General features: G+C 42.6%; 1 pseudogene; it reads right to left on the bottom strand.

Moving 5' to 3' along the window:
- Positions 1-7,567: 7,567 nt before the first annotated feature.
- LOC100984925 (ATP synthase subunit d, mitochondrial-like) lies at positions 7,568-8,106 on the bottom strand (annotated as a pseudogene).
- Between the last annotated feature and the right edge of the window lie 7,644 nt (positions 8,107-15,750).

Genomic DNA, 15,750 nt, shown 5'->3' on the forward strand with positions numbered 1-15,750 from the left:
AAACCCATTGGTCTGGTAGAGATCACATTAATATTCACATTGATCTCTTGCCTGGGTAGCCTGAAATCAAACTAGGTTCTAGCTTATGTCCTTTCTGGGAATACTGATCAAATCGTGAGCGTGTTACCTGAGCCGGTGCCATCCATGTGGGCCGCCCTGGCTTTGGTGCGTCTCCCCTTCTTGCTCTCTGTTGATGCAGTGCCATTCCCACAGGCTGCCCCTCTGGTGAGAAGCCTCAGTGCACATTCTCTGTTGAGTTTAAAGGAAAGTTGTGAGGAGAAATAAGTCAAATTAATAGCACATGTTAGAAATCACCAAGCCGCCAATGTCAAGATTTTCCTATTAACAGTAACAAAGGTCCATCACAGAGGATGCTAGAGGGCACGAAACAGTTCAAATAAGAGGGAAACAGTTTTGTTGGCAGCAATGTAAGAGTAAATGGAGTTACCATTTGTTGAATTATTACTGAGTCATGCCCTGGGCTAAGTCTTTCACTTGTATTATCTTATTTAATCCTCATAAGACTGATAAAAGAGAAGTATACTGATAATACCCTTATTTTACAGATGAGAAAACTGAGGCACAGAGAGACGAAGTGATTTGTCCCAACAAATAGCAGGAAATAATAGATTTAAATAGCATCTGACTAGCAGACCTAAACTGCTTAACGTTTGTCTTAAAATTTGGTCCAATGAAGTATGTGCTTTTTTTTTTTTTTAATATTATAGAACTTGAAGATTTCGGAATACTCTTAATCCCACATTTTGATTACAAACCAAAGCGACCATTGATCTCTGTTTTCTAGGATTTGCGTGATGTGTAATAGTTTGGTCACCAATTCCAATTTCAAAATTATACACCTCCATACATTTTGGTGAAGGCTGGACATTCAAAACTTAATATATTGTCAGTTATTCTACCACCATATTTTTAAACTTAATTCATCATTGTGCTTTTAGTGAAACAGCAGAGTAATAGCTATAATTTATTAAGGACTCATTACTGTGGGTTAGGACCTGTGCTTAATATTTTACAGCCAGTATTTTAAATTAAATTCTCAAAAATATGCATAATCATTTCCATTTTACAGATGAAAAAAGAGAGATTCAGAGATTAAGCAATTTACTCCAAATTCATGCATTATTAATATGGTGGCCCCAAGATTCAAACCCAGGTGTACCTGAATATGAAAGCCATGAACTGCAGTGTGGGATGCTATCTTGTGGCTCTGGTTAAGACCTGGTTCAGGTAGGTGACCAGGTCTCTTACTCATGGTGTTCTCACAGATCTGAGGATTGTGAGAATGCCTAAGATTGCTCTGTGCCCTTGTGAAAACTAAAGCATCCAGAAGTCACAGGACAGAATTATAGCATGTGCAGTGCTCTGCATTCTTCAAGCCTAACATTCTTCAGAGGCAAGAGGAGCACAGAGCCAATACTAACTCTGCCTTGCCCCATGGCTTTGCAGGTACCCAAGATTTGGAAGTAGCTTCATGTGTTCACTAAGAGACGTTGGTGGTTAACTGTTGGCCCAGAAGCCTAATTATGATGAAAGTGGGCTTCCAGGCCTCAACAAGTTTTCTTTCACAGTAGGTGCCCTGAGGAGAAAGGAGGGGTTTTGGGTATGGACTTATTGTTTGAGCCTGCCGTGCAGGTGCAGGTGCCTGCTGCAAAACAATGAACTCCATTGATGGCAATGCCTGGCCCTGCACATGCCAAAGCCAACGCATATTGCTCTAGGCAGGTATGGAAGTCAACAGTGAGGCGTACCCAGGTGGGGGCTCAGGATCTCAAATGGCCTCCTCCTCAGAGCTGACAGAATTAATCATGGCCATGCTGGAGAGCAGACTACCTACAATATATTGAAAAACTGATCTGTGAGTTCGGACAGATACACCAGCGTCAAAGCTCTGGCATTGGGGCAGATGCATCTATTTTCAGAAGTTTCTCCACAAATGGAGAACTGTTTGTCTTAAAGGTGGAAAATTACATGTATTTTACTATTTTAAAGAAGGTATATCTGAATTGCCTTTCCTGTAAAAGAGGAAAAGGAATCCTATGAACATCTTTGGATTTCTTCCTTTCTTTCTTTTTTGAGATGGAGTCTCACTCTGTTGCCCAGGCTGGACGGCAGTGGTGCCATCTTGGCTCACTTCAACCTCCGCCTTGCAGTTCAAGTGATTGTCCTGCCTCAGCTTTCTGAGTAGCTGGGACTACAGGCACACACCACCATGCCCAGCTAATTTTTGTATTTGTAGTAGAGGCGGGGTTTCACCATGTTGGCCAGGATGTTCTCCATCTCTTGACCTCATGATCTGCCCGCTTCAACCTCCCAAAGTGCTGGGATTACAGGCGTGAGCCACCACACTCAGCCTATTTCTTTCTTTTTTGTTTTCTGAGGAAATAAATATAGATAAGAGGGTAAAATGTATCTTTAAAAAAACATTTCTGTGATTTTTCAATGAGGAATTGTTAAGTGCCTTATTTCACATGGCTAAGCTTCATCTTCAGACTTGACACTTTTGCAAATCAAAAGCTTATAAGCAGAGGCCACAGACATGGAAATACATCCAGCCAACTAGAAAGGGGCAGGGTATAGGAGTGTAGTCCAGTCTTGCTTTGAAACACTCTTGAGAGAAAGATCGTTTATGAAACACTTACGAATCTCATAGAATCTGGCACTACACAGTGTCTTGGACATCAGTTTTTCAGGCTTCTTGAATTCCAACTTAGGGAAGATAGTTCACTTTTAAGCAGGAGCCAAGATGGACCATTTTCATTTTCTGATAAAATCTTATTAACAACAACTATGCCAGCACCAGGATTTGCACTGGGGACACAAGAGTAAGCAAAATCGGCCCAAGCTTTCTTTTTCCTTGGCTCAGCGCAGGGCTTCTAATGAGTGTTTCCTGGTTAAGTAGAATCTGAGAGCAATACGAGTTCAATAGAAATAAATGAGGCAAGTGATGACAAATGCCCCAAGGAGTGCCAAAATTTGTGGGTGAATTACTAAAACTCTCGAGACCTCAGTATCTTCATCTATGAAAAGGAAACAATAAGACCCACCTTAAAGTTTGTTGTGGGGAATTAAATGAGATCATATATTATGCCTGGTACAGTCGGACATGGTGGCTCATGCTTGTAATCCCTGCACTTTGGGATGCCAAAGTGGGCGGATCACCTGAGGTCGGGAGTTTGAGACCAGCCTGACCAACATGGAGAAACCCCATCTCTACTAAAAATAAAAAATTAGCTGGGCATGGTGGTGCATGCCTGTAATCCCAGCTACTCGAGAGGCTGAGGCAGGAGAATCACTTGAACCTGGGAGGCAGAGGTTGTGGTGAGCCAAGATCAGGCCATTGCACTCCAGCCTGGGCAATTAGAGCAAAACTTGGTCTCAAAAAAAAAATAAATAAATAAAAGAAAGAAAAAAATTATGCCTGGTTCATAGTAGACCAGAAAGTATGCTAGACATTGTCGTGATCAGTTTTGGATCTCTCTCCTCTTGACCTTTTTATAGATGAATTTATGGGCAGCCCCATAGTTTGAGGCCACACTTAGTGCCCCTAAGGTTCTAACTTCAAAGGGGATAAAAACAGACATCAGCTTCTTAAAATTCTCACACTCCTCTCTGATTAGCACCATATTCCAGCCTTCCTTCCTCCAGTGCACCTTCATCAGGCATCACCTCCACATCACACTGCATTAGTTTTCTCTTTCTTTGTGCGACAGGGATAGAGGGATAGAGGACAGGGAGGGTTTCCCCTTTTCTGATTCCCAAGATCACCGTCATTCTCAGTCCCTGCTGAGGGAGGAGGCTTGTCATTTGGGGAGATTTGAAAATCAACCCTAGGGCTTGGCTTGCCAGCATGGATGTGTGGGCAGCAGCCAATCTGAGAAACAATCTGGATATCACATTGGCCAAGAAAAGGGGATGTCCCTCTGGGAAATACGCCTGGCTCTGTTTGTATTGGCTTTCAGAGAACTCTTCTGACCTGACATGGTGCTAACTTGGTATTGTGGGAAAGTCCGTCTGACCACTGGCTTCCTGCAGTTGCCTTTTGATTATGCCAAAGGAGGGACCTAAGAAGCAGTGTGCAGATATGGTCTCCAGGGAGAGATGAAATCCCAACTTCTGTCAGCACGAGCACCCACCTCCCCTTGTTTGGATGAGAGAAGAGGAGACCAGGGAAGTATTTAACCCAATCTTGGGAATGTTGCACGCTCAAACTAAAAGTTAGGTTTTTCACTTCTTGGCTTAACCTAAAATGTAGGCGCTGGCCCTCCAGTTGGCTGCCATGGGACAAAGGTTGTTTTTCTGGCTAGGGCCAAAAAGAGTGGAATCTCAGCACAGAGTAAAATTTAACTTTGGATTTTTTGTTTGATTTTTTTTTTCCTCTTATTACACCTTTGACCCCAAACCACACTCCTCCTTCCCTCTCTGCCTCTTTTTCTCACCAACTTCCTGATCAGTCTTCTCAAGTTGCAGCCATGAAACTAGAAATCTATTCCCTGCCTTTGACTTATTGGCATTCCCATGATTATTGGTTAATCTTACAAGAATTAAATGAGTTTTCCTTGGCAGGAACAGAGAGGAGGAGCAGGTTTTAGGAGGGAAAAAGCAAAGTTTATAGTGTTAAATTACCTTGGCCTTATCTGACCACTTTGAACACTCACTCCCCTCTTCACTCTCCTCTCCCCTTCCCTCCCTAGTGCTTGATAGGATGCAAATTCTGGTTCTCCAGAGTATCCCAGCTGATCTCTCCCTCTGCCTGGTTCCTTCTCACTGACAGAAGGGGAGTTAACACATTGAAGTATGAATGACACTAGTCACTAATCTCTTGGCCCCATCCTTTCCACTGTCCCCGAGGTGTTTTCTTGGGCTGACTTCATTTAATTTCAGGATCAGATAATGACACTCTGTAGAAGGTAAGAGTTAAGGACTGGCAATATGGCATAGAAAGACATGAGTTACAGAGCCAGATAGATTTGGGCTCGTTCTAGCCTTTTGGGCAAGTTAACCACTCTGAGCGCTGATATCCCCATTAATAGAGATAATATACCTTTGCAAAAAAATATATAAAGCATCTAGCTTGGTGCCACATAGCGGATACTTAGATACTTAATTATCAATGTGATCATTATTATTGGGCTGCTCTGTCTCCTCCTGAGTGCAATTCTGGGTGGGAGATGATTGTTAAGGAAGGCTACAATATTGGGAGGTATTATTACCACAGCTGCCTTGACCTCCCCATTTGTTTTGTGTCCTGAGGCTCCCTCTGAGGAAATCTGGCAGCCCAAGAAGTTGATGAGGGAGAAGCCAGCAGAGGGAATGTGCTGCTTGGCTTGGAGCCACCACCAGGTGGTGACTGGCTTGGTCACCCAGGGACATATGGGTTTTATTCACCCGAGGAGGCCAGAGGCACAGTGGTCCGAGGCTCTTGGATAATGAGCAAAATTAGCTACTCTCTGCTGTTGTTGGGGACTCTCTTTCTGAGGGGTTCCCAGCTTCTCTGGTGACCCCCACTTCCACAGGCCGCCATTTTCTTTCTATGCCAGTGATTCTCAATGCTGGCTTCGCATTAGAATCTCATAAAGGAGTGGGCCTGGCTAATGGTAACAGCTCCCCAGGTGAATCAAATGTGCAGAGTTGAGAATCACTGTTTGAGACCCAGCCTGAGCTTTTTGGAGCTTCTCCTGCAGAGGCAAACTTAGGTTTTTGGCTGTGCTGTTCTCCCCCGGATGGATCCCAAATGATTACTGAAGCTTAATGTAAGTATTTATGTTGCTTAACTTGTGGCATCCTTTAAAACCACGTATTGGTTTACTTTTAAAGGTAGACACTCCTTATTCCAACAAGCACAGCCTAATATGGCATGGTCATATTGCTCAGGTAGTATATTTCTTGCTTCCAATTTAAGAAAAAGGAAGAACAAAGTCATTAAGTTCTTTTCTGGAAAAACAGCAGAGAATAATCTAGAGTATTAAATATATCTTGATGAGGGGAAGTTGAGGAAACCTTCCTAGATGACTCTTCTATTTCTCTGAACTGGTCAGTTAGCCCCGACACAAAGCCTCACACATGATTGTCTCCCATGAGGCCTCCATTGTCTAAGCTGCTCTTTGTGAAAAAGCAGATGCTCTCCAATCCACACACCTGTGACCAGAAGCCTGAACACTAATGGTTGACCAAGTTTCTACTCTCGTTGCAAAGATGAAGCTGTGACATCCCCCAGTTTTTGGGAAGCTCTATTTTACTCTAAAGAACTAATGTGAAAGTTACTGTAGGCACAATAAGTATAAAGAAAAACTGAACTCGATAACACTGTTGATAGCTTGATAACACTGTTGAAGCTTACCTGGAAGGATTGGGTCATCCATTAGTGTAAAATACTGAATTTCTATCACATGGAAGACTGATGTAACTTAGGCTCAGGGAAACACAAGTTGGACTAAGGGTTAGAAGTTACAGTAAGACACATTTCCACCGAGTATTCAGGAGACCCTTTTGCTGGCTGAAGTTGGAATGAATGAGATCACACCATAGCATCTGTTCAGCAATCAGTGCTCGAAGGTCAGAATGGTGAGTGCCAAAAGGGGAGCACCTGGATTACTGGTTATACCCGAGACATTCACCTGGCCAATCAAAATTTAGTTTGATTGAGTGTTCTACGTGTATGCTTATTTCCAAACATCACATTGGCCAGGCATGGTGGCTTACACCTGTAACCTCAGCACTTTGGGAGGCTAAGGAGGGCAGATCACTTGATCCCAGGGGTTTGAGACCAGCCTGGCCAACATAGCAAAACTCTCTCTCTACTAAAAATACAAAAATTAGTCGGGCATGGTGGCACATGCCTGTAATCCCAGCTACTTGGGAGGCTGAGGCATGAGAATCGATTGAACCCAGGAGGCAGAGGTTGCAGTGAGCTGAGATCACGCCATTGCACTCCATCCTGGGCAACAGAGCAAGACTCTGTTTAAAAAAATATCATATTGTACATAATAAATATATATAATTTTTATATATTATAAAAATTTATTCAAGCATTCTATCTTCATGGTTCAATATATATCAGAAACTTGAAAGGTTTTAGAGATTCACATATGAATAAATTATGGTACTTAGCTCACAGACACACTTAAGCGAAATAAGTAGCAATACAGTATCAAAGAGAGACCTAAAAAAAGTGAAAAGGGGAAAGGGCAATACATTCTCTTGGGGCAATTCAGTTTGGGCAATGTGGAGGTAAAGTAGGGCATCAGGCCTGAAGGAAGCCTCTAGAAGGAGTTGGCATTTGAGCTAGGCCTTTAAGAACAGATAATATTTTGCCATGTGGGGACAAGGAAGGGCATTTTAGTTGGTGGTAAAAAGTGATGCACAGCATTGGAGTGTGGAAGTGTCCTTATGTTCAGAGAAGAATGTGTTGTGTGTTGACTTCTCTAGTCAACACAAGAGGTACATGAAGGCAGTCGGGGGAGGGGGAAGATATCTAGCAAGCTTTAAACTCCAACCAAGGTATATAAATGCATCTTATTGGATTTTTTCTACATAATTATTTTTATTTTTAATGTCCAGAATGTGTAATATAAGGGCCAAAACTTCCTCCTGGACTCAACTTTATAAATTCTCGATTGGTTGGTGAGGCCGATAGGGATACTTTCTCTTGTCTCATTTGGTTTCTGGGAAAGCTTCATTCAGGTCCTCAGTGGTCGTCTGATCAAATGCAATTAAGTTCCTCATCTTCTCCAGCTGTTTCTCTTATTGTCCAATCCTGGCCTTTGAGAGAGACATCCACTCAGCACAAGTTTTCACATCTTCTTTTTCTTCAGCATCCACTTGGGCAGTATATTTATCCTCTGGTACAGGAAACTTCAGGGCATTAAACTTCTTCTCAAAGTCATCCACCAAGCCTGCCTTGGCCCCACTGGCCTTGTAGTAAGTCCAGTCAATAGATGGTTTATTCTCAGGTAAAATAGCCAGTCTGGAGGTAAGAATCTCATTCCAGGATGTCAGGGAATTAGCAATGGCCTTTTGGTTTCGGGATATGCTGTCCCAAGAAGTTACCCAGTCAATGATTTTTAGAGCAAGTTTTTGCCCAGCCATCTTGGGATCCTTCACCGACCCCAGCGGCCCGTAGTCCACAGCAGCACCTAGCGGCTCTTACTGGATTTTTTAGGGCAGTTGTGGCTATGTATTAAAATTTGGACTTTATGCTTCAGGAATGGGGAACAATCACAGGTTTTGGAGAGTAGAGGAAGCCATAATCTAGAAAAATAATGGAATTGCTTGGTATAGGGCACCACCAAAGCTTAACTGTCTCTGTGATAGTGATTTCTCCCTCTGCACTTTTCCCCATAGTGAATTTCCCCAGGCCCATTGTTTTCCAACTTAGAGTCTTTAGATTCCTTGCAGATTCATGAAGATGGAAATGAGGGATTCATGAAGTATTTTCAACATTGCAATAAGCTTAAATAAATTATGCACTTGACTATCACTATCACAGAGATAGTTAAGCTTTGGTGGTGCCCTATATGAAGCAATCCCATTATTTTTCTAGATTATGGCTTCCTCTACTTTCCCTGTGCTTATTCCCCATTCCTGAAGCACAAAGTTCAAATTTTAATATATGGCCGCAACTGCCCTAAAAAACCCCAGTAAGATGCATGTATTTACTTTGGTTGGAGTTTAAAGCTTTGCAGGCTGTCTTCCAACCCACTGTTCGCATATACCTCATGCATCCACTGGAGAAGTCAACACACAACACATATTCTTCTCAGAACACAAGGACGTTTCCACACTCCAATGCTGTGCATCACTTTTTACCACCACTTAAAAGGTTAGCACCAACCTTTTCATCGAAGCAAAAGGACCCTTGCTTTAGTTACAACTCTTCAGTAAGGGCCCCTAGCCACTACCTTTGGGAAGGTCTTCCTCTTAGAGAGCTTACATGGTATAGGATTTATTGGTATGGGCTTTAGAGGCAGACAGGCTTGAGTTTGAATATTGGCTGCCACTTATGAGCTATATGATGTTGGACAACTTATTTAATCTCTGTAAGCCTCACTTTCTGTGGTTAACTCACAGGATATATTGTATATCTGTTGTGTCTGTCAGTATAGTCTTAACTCATAGAATATATTGTATATCTGTCAATTACACACTTTATAATCTGTCTTATTATGTAAGTATAGAGTGTTGCCTGCCTATAGAAATTAAAAATGCCTCTAGGTAAATCACAATCTTTTATGTGTCTATCAGCATCATTGGCCACTATTGGTCCTTCCTATTTGGGGTCTCCACTGAAGGTCTTTGAGGCAGGCTGCTTCTGGCATTTAGATGACCACACTCTTGGCTCTCCAGTTTGCTGCTGTGTCTGCTGATAACTGTATGTGAGTGCCTCTGAGCTCCCCAGTGATCTTCCCAGTGCCTTGCTGAGCAGATATCCTGAGGGTGGCTGCTTGCCTCCGTCTTGCAGAGGCCAGAGGGAAACATTCTCAAAGCCATTTTCTACCCAGCTCATTAGTCAACTTCAGGACTTCAAAAGGCATGCTCTGTTTGACTCTGCTGTTCTCTATACCTGACACGTATACAAATGTGTTCAATGCACACTTCCTATGCTTCGTCATGGCTTTGGAAGCCCTACTTGAGACTCAGTGGTTTTATGCTTTTTAGTCTACATTGCCTAAGAGAACTGATACGGAGGCTAAGCAAAGGGGTGGTAAATATGGATGTCATTTAATACTACAGTCATACGGCAAGTCTGAAAATGGTCTTGTCAAAGTTAGTGGTGTGGCCTAAATGGCCACATAAGTCTGTCTTGAAAACGATTTGAATTTTCTCTTTCTTTTATTCAGTTGAGTCCTAGGAATATAGACACATGGACAACACGTATCCAGCACTTTTCATTGTATGGTGCTGGGTAAACATAAAATGATTCTCTTTGGATAGCTGCCCATGTACTTTACTGTTCATGTGCACTTTCCAACCTTTCAGTGCTGGAAAAACATAAAAAAGTCAGGAAGTCTCACCTGAACAAGCTTTCTTGGGCAGATTTTTGGCAGGTAATGCTTCCTGTTACATAGGAAATGCTTTTAAGCTTAGCTTCATTTATAGTACTTCGGTTTGCCTACGAAGCTATGAATTCTGTTTCGTTGCTAGTAACAAATCTTAGAAAGCAAAACAAACAACAGCCACAATGACAAAATGGTGGCTTGAAGACATTGGGGGTTTATTTTTGTCTCATGTAAAACACATTTGGAGATGGGCACTCAGGCTGAGGCCGTGAAAGACTTAAGGCCTTTCTAGCTTTGTGCTCCTCCATTTGTACAACTTTTTTTTTTTTCGTGACAGGGTCTTGTGCTGTTGTTGAAGCTGGAGTGCAGCGGCACAATCAGATCTCCCTGGCTCAAGTTCAAGTGACCCTCCCACCTCAGCCTCCCAAGTAGCTGGGACTACAGGCTTGTGCCACCATACCCCACTAATTTTTGCCTTTCTTTTAGAGACAGGGTTTCATCATGTTGCCTAGGCTGGTCTTGAACTCCTGGGTTCAAGTGATCCACCTGCCTTGTCCTCCCAAAGTGCTGGGATTACAGGTGTGAGCCACCACGCCCAGCCCTAGGGCATAACTCCTATCCTCCTGCTCTCAAGGTGACTGCTGGTATGCCAGCAATCATGTCCATGTTCAGACAAGAAAAACTGGGTGAGTAAAAGGCAAAAATAAATGTGCCAATTTTTGTTTAAAGAGATATTTCGGGAGTCCTTCTCTCATTTATACTCCTATCACATTACTCATAATACGGTCACGTGACATCCCCCAACTGCAAGGGAGGTTGGATACATATTTGGATAAGCCCATTTCCTCCTTTAGTAAAACTGATGTTTGTTCACAAGGAGAGAATGGCCATTGGGTAAGCAAGTAGCAGCCCCTGGCACATCTACCTTTAATCCTAGCTAGACATTTTACTTATCTTGGTTAAAAAGTCTTAAGGGGAACCTTAAGACTTAACCTTCTAACCATAAGCAGATTTGAAATACTTTTCTAATAATGAAGAGCTAATTAATTATTTCCAAATCTACAACACTATATTTGAGAAGACTTCCCTTATTTGGTTTTCACTATCTCCTAAGCACTTGGAATCTTAAACCTATGGGGTCTCTTGTATTAATTTGTACTCTTGTACATGTTCAGTGAAAGCTTCGTGATGTTTTGATCTTATTTTAGGCAAGAAGGACATTTGGATGGAAGATAACATGGAAACTCTAGGCTCCAAGCACAATGCGTAAAATTGTTTTATTGCTTTCTTATAATGGTTGCAATGAGTTAGGTAGTAGGAAGGAAACAAATAATACAACCTGTGACAAAAACTCCAGGGTGGTATAGTGCAGGGTTTTTCAATTCTCTTTAGTAGTAAAATTGTGTCTTCAAATGAAATTATACTGAGGACATTTAACTATACAAAAGAGATAAAAAGCTGACTTTCTCTAGTTGAAGTAAGACTGGAGGGACCCCTCCACTCTTTTCACCCACTCCCTATCTCCTTCATGACCCTTGGGGTGCAAGACCACAGACAGAAAATTTGAAAATCATCATTTCATTAGGTATTTGTCTCAGCTCTGCCATTAGCTGGCTTTGTGACCGTGGACAAATTACTTGCCTTCTCTGGCCCCCAGGTTTCTGATGTAAAATACAGAAGGGTTGGGTCAGTTGATCCTGAAAAGTCCATCGAGCCCATGTTTCTAGGATTTTCCTGGCTACCAGTGTGTACATAGTCAGCTTCTAGGGATGAGTGTTATCTGTGCTTTTCTCATCAAATTGGCTGGAGGCAAAAGAAAAAAAATCCATCCATTAGTATTGACTAGCAAGAAAAATGGGAAATAAGGATGCTTTTCTCTTAAATATTTTCCTGCTCATAGGAAAAAAAAAAAAAACTGAAGGAAAGTTGGAGTGAAATTCAAATCCCACTGCAGCATTTATCACAATGATCTATAGAAAGAAGCCAAGGCTAGTGAAAACCGTCGATTTCAGAACATCTATTATGTGCAAAATACAATAATAGTTCTTTCATATTTTATTTTATTTCATTTAAATTACACAAGACTAATCAGAGGTGATACTATTTCTTTTATTATACAGGAACCTGGACCAGATTTATTCTGGATTAGAACTTATATCTTCTTTCATTAATGTTTCCATTGAATGAGTTGCACCTGGGCCTAGCTACTATTATAAGCTCAGAATCCCAAACCTAATAAGGCCGCGGGTCTGTCATAAGGAGCTTTAGTAACTTCTGCCCTTTAAGTCCAGTGTGTTTTCCTTGATACTGTAGATCTCAATCTTTGTCTCAACTTTTGTTATATGTTGAAATTAATGGGGGGGGTTGATTAAAATTCCAGTGTTTCTGTCCCCCTCCCACTCTACACTACTTCATTTCGGCAGGATCTGGAGTGGATTCCAGGCATCTGCAGTTTAAACTCACCGCTCATAGCTCTGTCACCTGGCAAAGTTAGGAAACTACAGCTTTATACTGATCAGGGTTATTGATGTGAACTTCTGCCTTCATAGCCAGATGGTGGGCCCTCATTGGTTGAGCACTGGGCCTCTTTTATTTTTTGTATACTTGGCGTATTGTAGGCACTTTCAAAAATGTTGCAGACTAGAAGAAAAAGAAGAGGAGGAGGAGGAGAGAAGAAAACTTGTATAGCACTGAATTCACCCACACCACTGAAAAATAGACTCTGTAACAGGACACACGAAAAGAGAGGAGTTATGGGCATTTCAGGGTTTTGATGAGATGGCCAAGACGCAGCTCCTGTCTCCTCCCACCCCCATTCATTCTTCTTATGCTGATTTATTTTGTTTAAGAATTTAACACCTGCTTGTTCTGTCCTGCTCACCAAATCCACTACTACTAGTATAAGCTGCTCTAGAGCCAGAATCTGGTCTACTGTTCACTTTTGTACTCCCAGTACATACAACAGTCTGGCACATAATGAAGGGAACAAAAAAAGAATTATGTGATGGCCTGAACCACAGCAGGAAGGAGTGAGATTGGAAGGGATACAGGCTAGTCTTGAGTATTGCAGGACTCATGAGGAAAAATGCTAAGTTACTCCAACACTTAATTAGCTATTTTTATTAAGTGTCCAAGCCTCCTTCATTTAATGGGTGTTTGACTGCTTTTATCTCAAGAAAGATGGCAGAAGTTTGTGTCTTTTGGCTTTGATCACATTATTTCTGGGTTTTGTTACTTAATAAGGCAGAAGTTTAAATTAAAATCATTCTCCATTGCCTGTTTTTGGGTTAGCTGTACAGTATAGAGTGCTGGCAATTTTTCAATGGAGGAAAGAAAAGGAAACCTCTGTTTGGGAGCTTTAGGGGGAAAGGAGGGAAAGCCATTTACCTGAGCCCCTGGGGCTACATCTGCTTCTCAGAAAAGATCTGCCATCAAATCAAGCCACCGGACCCCTGTAGGGGCTACAGCTCAGGGACAGGTTGAAGGAGGACTGGGCCAGCTCTAGTCTTCAATTGTCAAGGCGGCAAAGAAGGTTGGAAGGTGAATTCACAGTCATTTCTGAGTTCAGGGGTACACTTTAATAGCTGAGGTAAAAAAGTGTTGTCAGAATGAACAAAAGCCACCTCTGCAAGTCCCCTCTTAAAATGTGAAATTGCCTGGGCTATGATCTGAGGTTTATGCCAACTGAATGTGCATTTATTTCTTTTTTCCCTCTTCAGTCACTCACTGCAGGGTTAGCTTGATGGTTTACAGAACATGGTAACACTTGCTGCACTTTGGATCACTTCAGCCAAAGGTTTGTTGCTGTATTAATTGGCTTCAGAGAAAACATTGCCTTCACTTAAACGGTTTGAATACCTCTTGTTGAATCATAGGCCTGAGTCAAGTGTTATTAATTCAAGAATCTTTTGTCCATATCAGATAAACGTTGCCATAGCAAATGTAGCGTAAACAGATCTGTTCAAGTCACAACAACCTATAGAAGCCCACAGACAAAGCAGGACCAGTTTTGTCTTCACAGAAGGCCTGGTGCTGCATTAAATGCTATCCAGTTGGCCTGGTGTATAGCCACATGAACCAGGCGCTGATGAATGGAACCTGGGATCCACAGATCCCAGGCAGAAGCCTTTGTCATCGGGTTTTATCAAATGTGAACAGTCAGTGGAACATCTGGCTTTAATACTGATAGAAACTGTAGGATTTTGGCTGTTCTCTGGCCTTGCATAGTTTCCATCTTCTCTATCAGCACTTGTCAGTGATTTGATGAAGTTAAATCGACTGCATCTGATTCTTCGAGCCCACGAGAAATTGCAGAATGCTTGCTCCTATCTCTCACCCTTACTCACTCAGAGTAAGTTTGCAGTGAGTTGGTTTCGGTCATGAGCCTGAGAATTTAAGGAGGAAAGGGGTGAACAGAGAACCTTCCAAAGCCTCGTCTCAGACGAACACTCCTTTTGCTCAACAATCAGAGACAGCATACTTAAACTGCAAGGGTGATTCCACTGAACCAGTACCAGCCTTTGCTGGTTTGATTGCAGCCAAGGAGAAAAATATGGCAAGAGAGAGGCCCATGACTGAAATGAGTTTGCAGGGCCTTTTGCTCTCAGCTTTCCCCGGAGGACCTTGTCAATCTCACCAACCCTCTGCCGGTCCAGTTGATGTTGTCTGGCACAACTGGCAATCACAGCGCAGAAGATGACAGGACCCAAGTGAGGATGGAGATTGAATTCACACCTCATCACATCCCATAAAGGGCAATTTTTCAAGGTCAGTGTTTAGGTGAATTAAAGGAACAGGGTTTGGCAGAGGGCCCTCTGCTCAACCCTCCGCAGACCATCCATCCAGCTGCTGCTTTTTGTGTGCCTGAGCTCGTGAGAGCACTCAGACGCATGCGCAGACCCCATAGGTTCTAGTGAGTGCATCTGAACACGTCCAAGCAGGCTGGCGGGTTTGGGTGCAGCTTGTTTTTGTTAAAAGATGCCCCCATGATGTCTCAAAATGGAAAATTGAAACAGTGACTACAAATACGTCACCGACAGGAAAACAGGCTTGAGAAGGACCAAATTATTTTCATCTGGGAGCGGGAGATTTTTTTCCTCTGTAAGGTACACAGATTTCTGTAATTTACCTAAACGCTAGTGGGGGACCTGTGCACCAAGTATTCTCCCCTGGGCTGCTGGCTGTTTCCTGGGGAGCAGCAGCCTCTGATGCGCAGGACTGACTGCCCAACTGCCGCTGGGAAGAAAATGTTCAGGTGTTTTAATTATCTGAGAGTCCTGTAGTGTCAGAGCCCAAGATCACCTAGCCCTACCCCTTCATCTTGAGGATAAACCAGAGAGGTCCAGAGAGGTGGAGTGAGTTTCCCAGTGCCAAGCAGCCAGTGAGAAGCCGAGGCAGGGCTGAAACCTCACTTTGCTAATTCTCAGTCCTGTGCTCCTTAGTCCTCACACTGCCTCCAAGATAAGGATAAGCAGCATCCCTTGCCATTTCCATTAGGGTGGGTGGGGGAGATCTGCCTGGCCATTTGAAATTCCCTGGTTATATTCTATTAAAGTCAGTGAAACCATCATTTGTTAAATATCTAAATGTTCCTGGTACTATTCCATGTCTTGAGGAACGGGGAAGTACAGTCCAGCATGGGAGACTGTAAGGTACACAGATTTCTCATTGTGCCATGGTACTATTGTTCTTCTCATGTTATGGAAAATGAAACCGACGCACAGAGAGGTAGCTA

Source organism: Pan paniscus, chromosome 11 (assembly GCF_029289425.2).
Source record: "Pan paniscus chromosome 11, NHGRI_mPanPan1-v2.0_pri, whole genome shotgun sequence".
In the NCBI taxonomy this organism is placed as follows: Eukaryota; Metazoa; Chordata; class Mammalia; order Primates; family Hominidae; genus Pan; species Pan paniscus.